The 12,773-nt window shown below is 38.7% G+C and overlaps 1 long non-coding RNA gene across 13 annotated transcripts in view; it reads left to right on the forward strand.

Annotated features, from left to right (window-relative positions):
• Window positions 1-12,773, forward strand: part of LOC148399322 (uncharacterized) — a 59,377-nt gene that overhangs the window by 30,613 nt on the left and 15,991 nt on the right. The gene's annotated exons all lie outside the window — the stretch shown is intronic.

The following is a 12,773-nucleotide window of genomic DNA, read 5'->3' on the forward strand; positions in this document are numbered from 1 at the left end:
AACACGCGTTGTTTGTACGAGTTTTTGAAATGGTTACCAAGGCGAGCATAGCTAAGCCAAGCAGGTATGGTGTGTAGCCTTGTCAGTTATGAGTGCATACAAAGTCCCCTTGATCTTGGAAATTCAAAGAACTATGCTGTTTGAAATGGATGCATGAGTAAAGTTGCAAGGCTCAAGCTTGTTGATTCAATGTCAAAAACACAAGTCTGTTTATTCATGCAGTCATAATTCTTAGTGAACAAAAACCAAGTTGACATGATACCAAGTAACAATTACATAAGGACATCTTTAACTCAAAGGAACAGTTTCAAAAACAACTACATTTTAGTAGTTTAAAACAAATGCTAATATTCTAATGTAGTCAAATGAATTTTGACGATTACTGTATTACTCAACACAGAAATTGATAGATCATATAATGACAGATAGATACAAAAATCAGTATCACAGGCAGACACATGTGAATAATGTTTGCTTTGTCTAATTATTTGCATCACTATACAAACAACCGTAGAGTGTGGTCTTGGTAAGTAACTATAGAAGTGAGTTACGTCCAAATCCAAAGGTAACTACCGTATGGCTAATTGATCATACATAATTGAATAAACACCAATTCAAATAAAAAATAACCCCCACATTCCCCTTTGTCCAATTTATGCTGACCTCATAAACTTTACAGGCTGTGCTTTCACAAGATTTTTTTTTTCTTTTTCTAAACCAGATTGTGCTGGAATAAAGGTATAAGCGGGCTGTCAGACAAAACCTGCAAACATCAAGCCTGTGTAAGGCAGCTAGAGAGGGAAAACTGAATGGCAGTGACCCATCTGAAAAACCAAACACCAAGTCACACTGAGACCAAAAGCAAAACGACACCACAAGCCATCTATCTGGTTTCAAGATCTATTCAGCTGCACTGCACACAGTGCCTTCCATTGAATTCGCTTCTCAGAATACATTTGGTCAATTAAAAGTGACTTTGTTGCAGGCTGGCAGTCAAATGGAAAAAATTACTCATTCCGAGTATTCTGGCACCCCAGAGAAGAGACTTTGTTGGTGAGAATGCTGACGAATGCCCTCTAAACATCTTAATTGTCTAATGAACCCTTTTCCAACAACAAAATTGTGTTTTGAGTCATATAACACCCAAAGATGCACCCAAAGTCAAAATCAAACAAGCCATGAAGAAATACCCATTTGACTCCAAATGCTCAGTTTAATGTCACAGTTTAATGAGCATGCGGTGAGTGATACTGAAACAACAAGCCTGTCCAATGAAATTCTATCATAAATGTCACTAAAGCCGTAATATGTATAACAATTCTCTCTGGGGTAGGCGGACTACCATAGTAGCATTGTGGTCTTTGGGGACATTGATCCACCATTGATACATTGATTTATGATCATCAAAATTAGAACTAAACCTTTAGAAAACATGTTTTCATTCTGCCTCTTTGCCATCACCCATGATCATCTGTAAGGCGTCCTAAAAAAAAAAAAAAAGGCCTACTAAAATTTTAAAACACTGATGAAAACAGCGGTAAACATTTAAAGTTCTAGTTAAGTAATTCTCCTCCTGTATTAGGATTTTCCTGATGTTACAGCCCCAGACTGAGTTTTCTGTATAAGCCCTATAAAGTTAAAAGTTAAAGTCCCCATGATCATCGTCACACACACATCTGGGTGTGGTGAAATTTGTCCTCTGCATTTAACCCATCCCCATGTGATTTTGATCCATCCCCTGGGGGAGAGGGGAGCAGTGAGCAGCAGCGGTGCCGCGCTCGGGAATCATTTGGTGATCTAACCCCCCAATTCCAACCCTTAATGCTGAGTGCCAAGCAGGGAGGCAAAGGGTCCCATTTTTATAGTCTTTGGTATGACCCGGCCGGGGTTTGAACCCACAACCTTCCAGTCTCAGGGCAGACACTCTACTACTAGGCCACTGAGCTGGTTATATATAATATATATATATATATATATTAATATACATATATTATATAAAATCTTTAAAATTTACAAAACAATCTATATGTTTTCAGTATAGGAGAGTGATGGCATGGGATATATATGAGTAACTATCCTTCATTTATAATAATTCAAACATGTCTGTGGACTCTCCTAGATCTACTGTAAATTCAAAGTGGAGGAAAAGAAAATGACACTGTTGAACGAAAACTAGACAAAAGAATTTAGTTCACAGGTATAAGAGTTAATGAATGGAATACAATCACAGCAACTTGAAAGAAAAGCAACTCTCACTTGGCCTCAAACGATTTAAAGCATCTAGAGGGGATACCTGTGATGCGAGAATGGACGATTATTTTTCTTCTTTAATTTAGGTTTTGAATTCTGCCCTGAGCACAGACTGTATAGTCTGACAAGAGTCATAGTACTAGTGATCCGTTTCTTCATCTCAGTTGTAATGACTTAATGAACTACTCTGACAATAACATTCTCACTATTAAGAGACACAATGAATCACCTTCTGCCGTCCACTGGTAGCAATTTATCTTCAAACCCAGCCACTGTGGAGGTAGCTATGGAATCTATTTAAACAGCTTGAGGTTGTTCTAAAATGGCACCTCTTTACAGGGACTGCACTATCTTGTCTTTTTTAATGTCTTAACTAGTCGGAAAAATCCAGTGAATGAATGTGTGAGTCTACTCAACTGTTTTTTATTTTAACTGTTAAATGTCGAACCTGGTGGCAAAACTTACTGCACATCTTTTGGATTGCCATAAAAAAGTGACAGCTTCGCGATCACATATTCGGTTTGACCTTCATTGAAAAACACACCCAAAAATACAAAATAAATAAAGCCAATACTGCCCTGTATAAAGAAGGAAAGGAAGTTTCTCAGTTAGAGATTGAGGGTTTTATTTCCATCCCATCCATGTTTATTTTTTGCTTCATATGATGTAGTACCTGATCCAAATCTGCTGTTCCCAGCAAGGATTCACCGCCCCCACTCCTCCCATCCACCCAATCACCCTCAAAACATTGTTGCTGAGAACCACAAATTGTGTGATGTTGAGATTGTTGTCAAAATTGGTGTTAACCCACCCTCCCCCTTCCCTCTCCAAAAGAGCTCTCTTGGATTACAGGGATTATTTATCAAAGCAGTAGACTGATCATTTTTACTGCAAGTCAGCACTGAGTCATTGATCTTGGCACACAGGGGACACAATGAGGGTGGGTAGCCTTTAGCTACATCAGCATAAACATCTAAACAATAAACACTGTTAGATATTCTGTCTATGTGCACATAATGATTCCAACAAAAGATTTTTCACACTATAAACATTCACAACTGTGCAGTGACGATAGTACATATTAATTTCAGATGAATTATTGAACTCTGTGAATGAGAAAAACTGGTGAATGAAATGGAAATCACTGGGGCCTTCTCCTGTGTGCAGTATGAATTACTTTGCTAACTTTAATATTATCAATCAATACATATCACATAAACAGTTCTCTGTAACATCACTGTGATGTTGTGCATTTATTGTGACAGTTCATTTACTGCGAGCTCAATCGTCAAAATGTTTTTCATTTGTTAATTTACCGGGCTGTCTGTGACAAAAAACATTTTATTTGTCACAGTTATCATTGTTCGATAATAGTTTGAATAACATTTTTCCATTTTCTTTCCTATCTATGAATGTGAATACATTTGATCAATTTATAATTATGTTTAGAATAGACTAAATTAGGCTTGTTGCTCATCTAACTATGAGACTTAGTGAAGTCTTTATCTCAGAAAATTAAAAGCAATGAGCACATCCTCTGCATTATCTATTAAAAGTTCAAACGGGGCATATTCTGAAAAGTTTCTCTGGATATTTTAAAAGTTTGTACACAAAGAGTTATAGTCGGTCAACCCTTCAAGTATAAAATTACACAATCGAGTGAATGTAGCTGCCTATATAATCTCTAAAAAAAAAAAGAGTCACGACACCTTTATAATCCAATTTGGCACGCATAAAAACAGACAGCATTCTTTGACGCGTTCACTCAGCAACAAATCGTTGGCCATTGCAGCTTTAAATTCAATATTCATTAGTCATTACATTATTAAAACCCCAAGGGGAAACTTTTCTATTCTTTTTTTTTAAAATGATGCACTTGAGTTACTTCATGACACCACAGTAGCCTCACCGTTTGTTTGCATGCAATGTAACAATGTGTAAATGTTTTTTCTTTTTTTTTATGTGATTAATGCTGAAGACATGCCTCCTGTGTCTGTTTTTTTTATTAAAACAGAGTGAATTAACATAAAAAAAATGACTTTTACACACTACGGCAGGAAGTGTCCCGCTAAAAAGAAACTCTGTTTAGTTTCACTGTTGATGACAATTTGTTCTTGATGGACGTCTGCTCTCGAGCGAGTAATTCTAAACATACCGAATATGGTGTATTTAGAACGTTACTAAAAATATATATGTATATAATAGTGGCTTAATGTGTGAGTCAGACATGAATTTGGCTTCGGAGAGTGCTCACTCATACCGCTATGTTAATTAGCACTTGCTATGGAAGGCATTCTCACACCAAAGTGACCCTCATATATTTCATAAACCCTATTAACTCCTACCCCTTGCAATAATTGCTGGAATCTTTATATTGTAGGAGCAATAAATGCTGGTAGAGAATGACCAGCCCAGAGCCTTTTTACGAAAGGATGTCATTTTCATTACAAATAGAAGGTTTATTAGTGAAATTTGGCATTTGATTTTGGAACTTTAGCGCTATGTGGAGCAATGGGTCTCCATACTCAAAAATAGCTTTTTGTTTTTGTATAGGTGGGTGAAATTAATGAGATAGAATTGGATCCTGTTTCAGTTTAATTTTGTATTCGACAACTTACTGTATCAGATCATTAAAAAAAAGACCTGCCCTAACTCCAATCATTCTGTCTGAAGCCCTGACACGCCTTTTAAGGCACTAAAAGAAAATCTAATGCAACAGGGAGAAGACAAGACATTACTTATTGCAAAAAAGTTTTAGATGGAAGTCATACTTATTTCACATTCTTGCTAACTCTCTGCTCGATTATAACTTGCCTAAATTAATAAAGTCACTCTGAGAGGCACTGCATGTCAATGGTTTTATCCCTAGACAGACTAGTTTTGAAAAAGTAGTCGAAATATATTGAACCATATGTACGATAATTTTTGGCTAAGTATGAGAAAGACTTCAGTCTTGACTACAAGTTGATACGAATAAAACACACTACTGTAAGACTTAAAAAAAGTAAAATCTATTACACCACCCATCTGGGGTTTGAGCTAAAATTAATTAGATGAATTGGTTCCTGCACAAATAAATATATAAGATAGGCTAAGTCCAGACTATTGTCTTGGATCACATACTGTTGTCTTGGAAACAAAATCTTGAAAAAGAATTCCACTTTTGCCCTAAAATAAAAAAATGAAGAACAGACCACAAGGCACCAAGGTCAAGGAACAACAAACATACTGCATAACTTCCAAACACTACAAACACAATTCTGCAACTGTTAGAAAACAGAAGAAGTGACCTGGAGAAAATAGACAAAAACACAGCGAGACATGCATGAGAAGTTGTTGAAGAACTCGCCCATCGAAGGGGCTTACCCAACCAGAAAATGGTGTCTTAGCCAGGAGACTGAATTTGGAGCTATCACTGGAACAGATACTGAAAGCTGATCTTATCATGGATGCAGACGGTGGGCGGGATAGACCTTGACCTTGTCCTATGCGAGAGCACCAACCTCCAAGAAATGAGCCGCTGGCATCACAAAATTGAGTTTATATTCCAACCACTGACTAGATTATGTATGCACTCACTGGTCACAACAATGGGTATACCTGCACAATGACACTAGATCCAATATCAGAAATCTGGCTTGCGCCACAACACGGACCTCCTCCAAGGCCAAGTCATCCTAAACATGTTGAGGAAACTCGTTTTGTAATTCATGTGACACCAGCCTGTTGTCGCATATCGTCAATTAGACTATAATCATCCATCTCTCCATTTTCACGTCCACCTGTCCCCTTGAAGATAATGGCTCACTTAGTTAAATATTGTATAACCTAACAGCCATGTTAGGCATCTGCCGCATAGTCTGCTTTGATATTTTTGGAATATGGGTGAGAGCCGGAACACCAGAAAACCCAGGCACCGGCCTGGGTCTATTTGAAACCCAGAATTTGAAACATGGTGTCCAACTATAACAGTTCAAAGCGAAAATAATATTTTTATTGTTTTTGGGTGTTTGTGTTCTCACTCTTGCGTGCACAGACTCTACAGAATCAACTCATTTATTTATATCAAAAAGAAAACGCACATGTAGCATTAATGTTTTGTTGCTGTGAGGAAACTGTTTTTGCTTGGACCAAGTTTTTTTTCCCCTGAAAATGGAAATATTGGTAATGATATGCCTTTAAACTATTTTTTTCAGTCATCCGTTAATCATCTGTTTGACATTCCCTCATTTGTATTTACAACCTGTAGAAAATACAACATCCTTTAATAATATTTTGTCCAAGCCACAAAGCCAATTTGAGTGACAGGACAGCTGAAATGAAAACACATTTTCTAGGTAGACACAAGCGAGCCTGCTAATTGCAACGACGGACAGACTGGACAGAAATATCTCATTTGCACATGATAGACACATTTTCATGTGCAAATTTTAAACGGTAATATTGTAGCACGGCAGTGCTGACAGTCTGGGACATTTGTTGGCATTTCTTTCTTTCCTCTATCTTCTTTTCTTGGCAGAAATGCCTCATAATGTCTTCTTTATGAGACTAAATCCAAAGGGATTTACAAAAGATGTAATAGAATCTGCTCTCGTAATTCATTTGCCTGGATACACAAAAACTAGCTGAGCAGAATATTTTAACACAAAACCAATACCATAGTGCTTGTGGTACCACAATTCTATAGTAGTAAAAAAAAAAAAACATTGGATATCATGTAAATATGATGGCCATTTTGGATGCGGCTTAGCCAGGCTTCTGCTGTGCATGTAGTTTCATCCATCCATCCATCCATCCATCCATCCATCCATCCATCCATCCATCCATCCATCCATCCATCCATCCATCCATCCATCCATCCATCCATCCATCCATCCATCCATCCATCCATCCATCCATCTTCTATACCGCTTGTCCCCACGGGGTCGCCTATCCCAGCAGTCATCTGGCAACTCAATGCAAATTCAAATTCTTATCTTATTTGGGTGTCTCCTACTTGCCCCATTTGGTTTCACTTGTTACTCATTATCCTTATTTTATTTGTGTAATTAGTTTCCCTTTCAGTGCTTGCTCATCTTTGTAACCAAGGTCAAGTGCTTTCGTATTTCTCAGTGGTGCCTCCTGGTGTTTCTGATGTGTGTTTAGTCTTTCCTGCTCCTCTCCTTTGTCTTATACGTCCCATCTGATCTTATGGCTGACTGCATGTGCTTTAATAATTTGAAACAAGCTTATCAAAGATGAAGAACCTCTCTATTAGTCATTCATTTACCTGTTCTTTTTCATTATGTACTACAACCAACAATTTGTAACCTCATTAACAAATCAGTAAGCTAGAGAGATACACTGCATACTATAAATATGCACGGAACAAATTGAGAGCTTTATTCCAAAAAGCCAGGTGGCAAGCTTAGAAACTCAGTGCACTCTACATTTGCAGAGGAGTTTTAATAAGCAGCTTCCTGGTTGGAGAAATTCTCTTTTTGACACAAATATGAATTACTTGGACTGCCATATAGGTAGTGCCTGTCAACAGTAAGGTCAGCAAATGTGCTGAAACATTTATTTTGTTGCATTGTTAGCCTCAGCTGGCATTTTCCACCGAGAGAGATTATGCCTGAATTTGCAAGCATGGGTCTTGGAGAGGTTTTAGGAAGTAAGAGATTTGTCATTTGTCTTTTTGATTTCGACCTTATTGTTTTGTAACTTCTATGTACGATTCAACATTTTGGGTGTATCATTTATTGGTAGTCTAAATATTGATTTTGCTGTTGTGTACAGTACATGCGTCAGTTCATGTGTCAGGAATTTTACTGGTTGAATAGTAGCATATTGAAGTCAATCTGAATATCAAGATACCAGAGGCAGAGAAAACTGGAGATAGGTCGAGTCCCACTGATCGTAGCTCTGAGATTTGTTGGCCATCAGTTGCATTCAGTGACTCTGTGATTAGGTTACAAGGAGTGTATTGCATAATGCAACAATTTATCATACCGAAATGTCATGGTTAGTCACAGAATACACAAACACTTCCATGTAACATTTCTGGCTACATACTATAGTATACACGGTGTACTAATATTCACACCTTGTGTTGAATTCCCTCCATCCATCCATTATCTCCAACATTTGTCCTTGTTAGGGTTGCGTGTGCGCTGGAGCCTATTCCAGTTGATGTTAAAGCAAAAGGCGGGGTGCACGCCATACTAGTCACCAGCCAATCACAAGAAACAGACAAACATTCTCCATGAGTAGGAAGCAGGTTTTTTGCCTCAACTGCCATTTCCCCCACAAGCTAGTCTGTAACTGTCAGAGGATTAACAACTAACAACTATACGGCAGTTGTGGGAGCTGCATGCCTGAGTCCACTTTAAACACAGCAAAACTATGCTTTTATTTGGTGCAAGGTCTTTTTCAAGTAACCTCAGCAGAAATAAAGACTAGAAAATCCTTGAATCATGTGTGAGCAGGAACAAAACTTCATGCATTATGTATAACTGTTGTTTTCTGGAAGCATTTTGTTTCAAGGATAACAGCAAATTTCAAAGGGGCATCACCCCGCTTTCATTTTGTGCAAACAGCAACAACAGCGCTCTTCTAAATGGTCCACATTTTCAACAATGTACGCATTCATAACGATTGTCATCAAAAACAAAAATGTACATCAGTCACGGGGAAAACAAACATTTTAAGTGTATTTTTCTGAGATTTGTAGCCCACGAGACTGATTTACACAACAGAGAATATTTTATTGTGGTAGCAACACAACCCCCACTGGCTCATACAGCAGGAAAGAGAGATGGTGATTAATCAAGTGATGTTATCATCCACTTGCTAATGAAAGCAAGCTTCGTCTTCTCTTGATCATTTCACTCATTTCAGTCTGTCGCCATCTCTCTGGAAGTATTGATATTTTGCTGACATTTGTAGCAGTAATATAAGCCTGATTCAGCAATGCTATGCCATAAATATCAGTGATCTATAAAGATGCCAGACTGCTGCTGTCACTGAGAAATATCAGTGTTTGCCACAATGATAATAGTGCAGTCCTGTGATGGGCAGTAGGGAAAGGCTGTAGTGTTTGGAGAAAATGTCATTTTAGAAATAGTAACTTTCTGCTTTTTTTATGATTTTTTTTTATTTTAGGTGTCTTCTATAACCTAATGGATTTGTGTTAGGACACATCCAATACGGGGCTGTTAGGGCTGTGAAATCAGACCTTATGCTTTCATTATTCAAGAAAAGGTTGGACCACGCAACTGAGAGCAAGCTCCACACCTACTATACTATGATCCATATTTTATGAACTCCAAGTCTATTAAAAAAGTCTGATTTATGTTTTAGAGTGAATTTTAAACACCCACGGTTCAACAATTTTCAAAAAGATGCTAGACAAGCACTGTGTGGGGGAAAAAAAATGCTTTATAAAAGTAATAATACAATGATGACTGACACTGTCAGACGTATTAATTTAAGAATCCATCTGTGCCATAGAAACAACCACCATAAGATGTAAGCCTCTATTTATATATTCATATTATTAATTTAGATGTCCTTCACTTTCTGCCACTGATGGAATCTTGTTCAGGTTCTTTTCCTCCGTTTTGTAATTTGCTTACTGTGGTAACGCGGTGGGCTGTACCATGTGGAGCGTAGCCGGCGCCGCAAGCTGCGTTCAGAGTGATGATGATCAATATTTTCTGCAATGTTTAATTCACCTTTTGTTCTCACTGTTAGCTGTGTTATTGATCGGCGCATAGCTGAGTTTGCTAAGAGTTGTCAGAGGTTGGGTGGGTCGAGCCATCTGTTGCTGGTTTGGCCACCTGTTCCAGACGGTGAGGTTCGATCGGTGTGTTAGTCTTCTTCACTTCATTTACACTCCAGCACACAAAGCTGCATGGCATTCAGAAATCTACTTGTATATCCCCACAATTCAAAATTTAGTCTTTTTCCTCATCTACATTTCTTTCTCATGTACCTCAGTACTCTTCTCAGATGGTGCTCCTGGTGTTCAGATTGAGACACCAGAACCTTTCGTGAAAAAACAAACATATAAACATGTTTGGCACTTTCTGGAACAGTTCTTGTGTCAGCACTTTTCCTGGTTGAATAGTACACATATGTACTTGAATGTCACATTATATATTAATAGCAGTATGAATTTGACTGTTGCAGCGGTAACAGAGGTCATTCAAAGTGCTGTAATCGTCAACTCTATCACATGAGAGCTTGTGTTGGTATTTATTATTTTTGCTATAAATGAGCAATGCAGCTTGATACGGGCCAAAGCAAACAACTTTCCATCCCCTTTTTCTTTTTTCTTTTTAAAGATTATAGATCCTCAAACGACATTGCATTGCTTTTTTTGTCAGTCGTTTCTGCTCTTTTTATATTTTCGCAGGGTTTACACAAATCCAACTTTGTGGATCAGGTATTAAACATCATGCGTAAATAATAGAACCTGTATTTGCCCAGTTTGTAGTGACGTGATATCTGATCTTGACTCCCTTCTATAATCTGCTACATTCATTACAAAGAGATTAATATTTGATTCCACAAATCCCGAGGCAGGGTGTGGTTTCGGCAGATGGATCTTAATTTTAGATGATTATTAAAACTCTTAATACCAAAAGGATGTCTCACAAGTGCATCGGAAGCACAGACCTGTTGAAATTGCTTTTGGAGTATTAAATGAATTTGGCAGTCACTGTATTGTTTGTCATTTGCGTCTAGTGCCTGTAAAGTCACAATGACAAGTGATTTCATATTTTAGATAAAAAAAAGGTGTACATCATCTGACTTGCCAATATCAGTTATATATAATTATACATAAATGTGGTAAATTATCATAAATTACAAGAATAATTTCTAATGATGACGTGCCATTCTAAACTATGTTTTAATTACCTGCATCCTTTTGAATATTTAGATATGGGATATACTGAAAAAAAAAACGTGTCCCCACAGGTTTACAAGATTAAAAATACACCTGTTGATATAAAATATAAAAAACATGATATAAAAAAATATACCTGTTGATGTGACCTTTGAGTCAGAGTCACTTCAGGATGAATGTTATGGCAGGTGTAAATGAATGTGTTGTTCAGTGAACATGTTTTGGATAAAAGCTGAACGAAAAACGTTGGTTTTGTAACCAGTGAGAATTTCAACAGTTCCCATTTTTAATGTCAAATCTACCCTGTGGCTCCAAAAAATTATACAACACACGCACGGACCCATAGACTCAGGCGCAGACAATCACGCCCCATCATCATCATCATCATCGGTTTAAAGTCCGTTTTCCAGGTGCCGCTGGGTTGGACTGGGTTCTTGATATGGCTTTCTTCCACCGGGAACGGTCCATGGCCATCTCGTGGTTGATGCCGAGTGCCTTCATGTCGGCTGACACGGTCGTCTGCCAGGTCTTTTTAGGTCGGTCACTGGGTCTTATTCCCTCTACGTTATACGACATAACTTTCTTCACCCAGTCGTTCTCGTCCTTCCTCACTACATGTCCGTACCATCGCAGTCTGCCTCTCCTCACCACATCCACTATGGCCTCCACTCCCATCTTCTTTCTCAGCTCTGCACTGGTCTTTTCCTCCCTCATTGACACACCACACATCCATCTGATCGTCCTCATTTCTGCTCTGTTTAGTTTGTCTTCGTGTTCTGTTTTCAGGGCCCATGCCTCACTTCCGAACGTCATACTACTTCTGACGCAGGCGGAGTACACTTGGCCTCTGATCTTCAGGGATGGGGCCTTAGATGTTAAGAAGGGCATGAGTTCCCTGAATTTATTCCACCCGCTTCTCACCCTTGTGGTCACTGCTAGGTCCACCCCCCCATCAGCGTTAAGCATGTCTCCAAGGTAGCAAAAGCTGTCCACCACCTCGTACATCTCCCCATCTACTATGAGCCCCTCTTGCTCAGCTGGGTCTGCTTGGGCGACTTCTCCCCTGCACCGCTTGCATTTGAAGGTCTCACTTGCAGCTAGTAGGCTGCCTTTTACTCCGCTGCATCTCCGGTGTACCCATCTCTGACAACCCTTGCACCGGATAGAGTTAGCTTGCACTCCCTTCCCGCAAACTCCACATGGCCATGCTCCTGACTGCGGTACCACTCCCAGGCCAGCACCACCGACCATGACCTTTGATTTTGTCGCATTCACCTTCATTCCTTTCACTTCCAGGCAGGTCTTCCAGGCTGCTAGCTTCCTAGCTAGGTCTTCTCGACTGTGAGCCATCAATACCAGGTCATCCGCGTAGAGCAGATCCCATGGTAGTCCACCCCTCACTTCCCTCGATACCACATCCATCACAATAGCAAACAATAATCGGCCCCCATGCATATTATTTAATTAATTTAATATATCTTCGAATTAAAACATAATAATTAGTTAACTAATTTCATGTCAGCTACCTAGTATATGATGATATAATACAACAGCATAGGCTGTACGGAGAGATTTAAAAGAAGGAAGAAATGCGCGGCTCCTTTTAGAGAACATTCCATTCAAATGAACC

The sequence above is a fragment of the Syngnathus floridae genome, chromosome 4 (assembly GCF_059516105.1).
Source record: "Syngnathus floridae isolate MCC-2025c chromosome 4, RoL_Sflo_1.0, whole genome shotgun sequence".
Lineage (NCBI taxonomy): Eukaryota > Metazoa > Chordata > Actinopteri > Syngnathiformes > Syngnathidae > Syngnathus > Syngnathus floridae.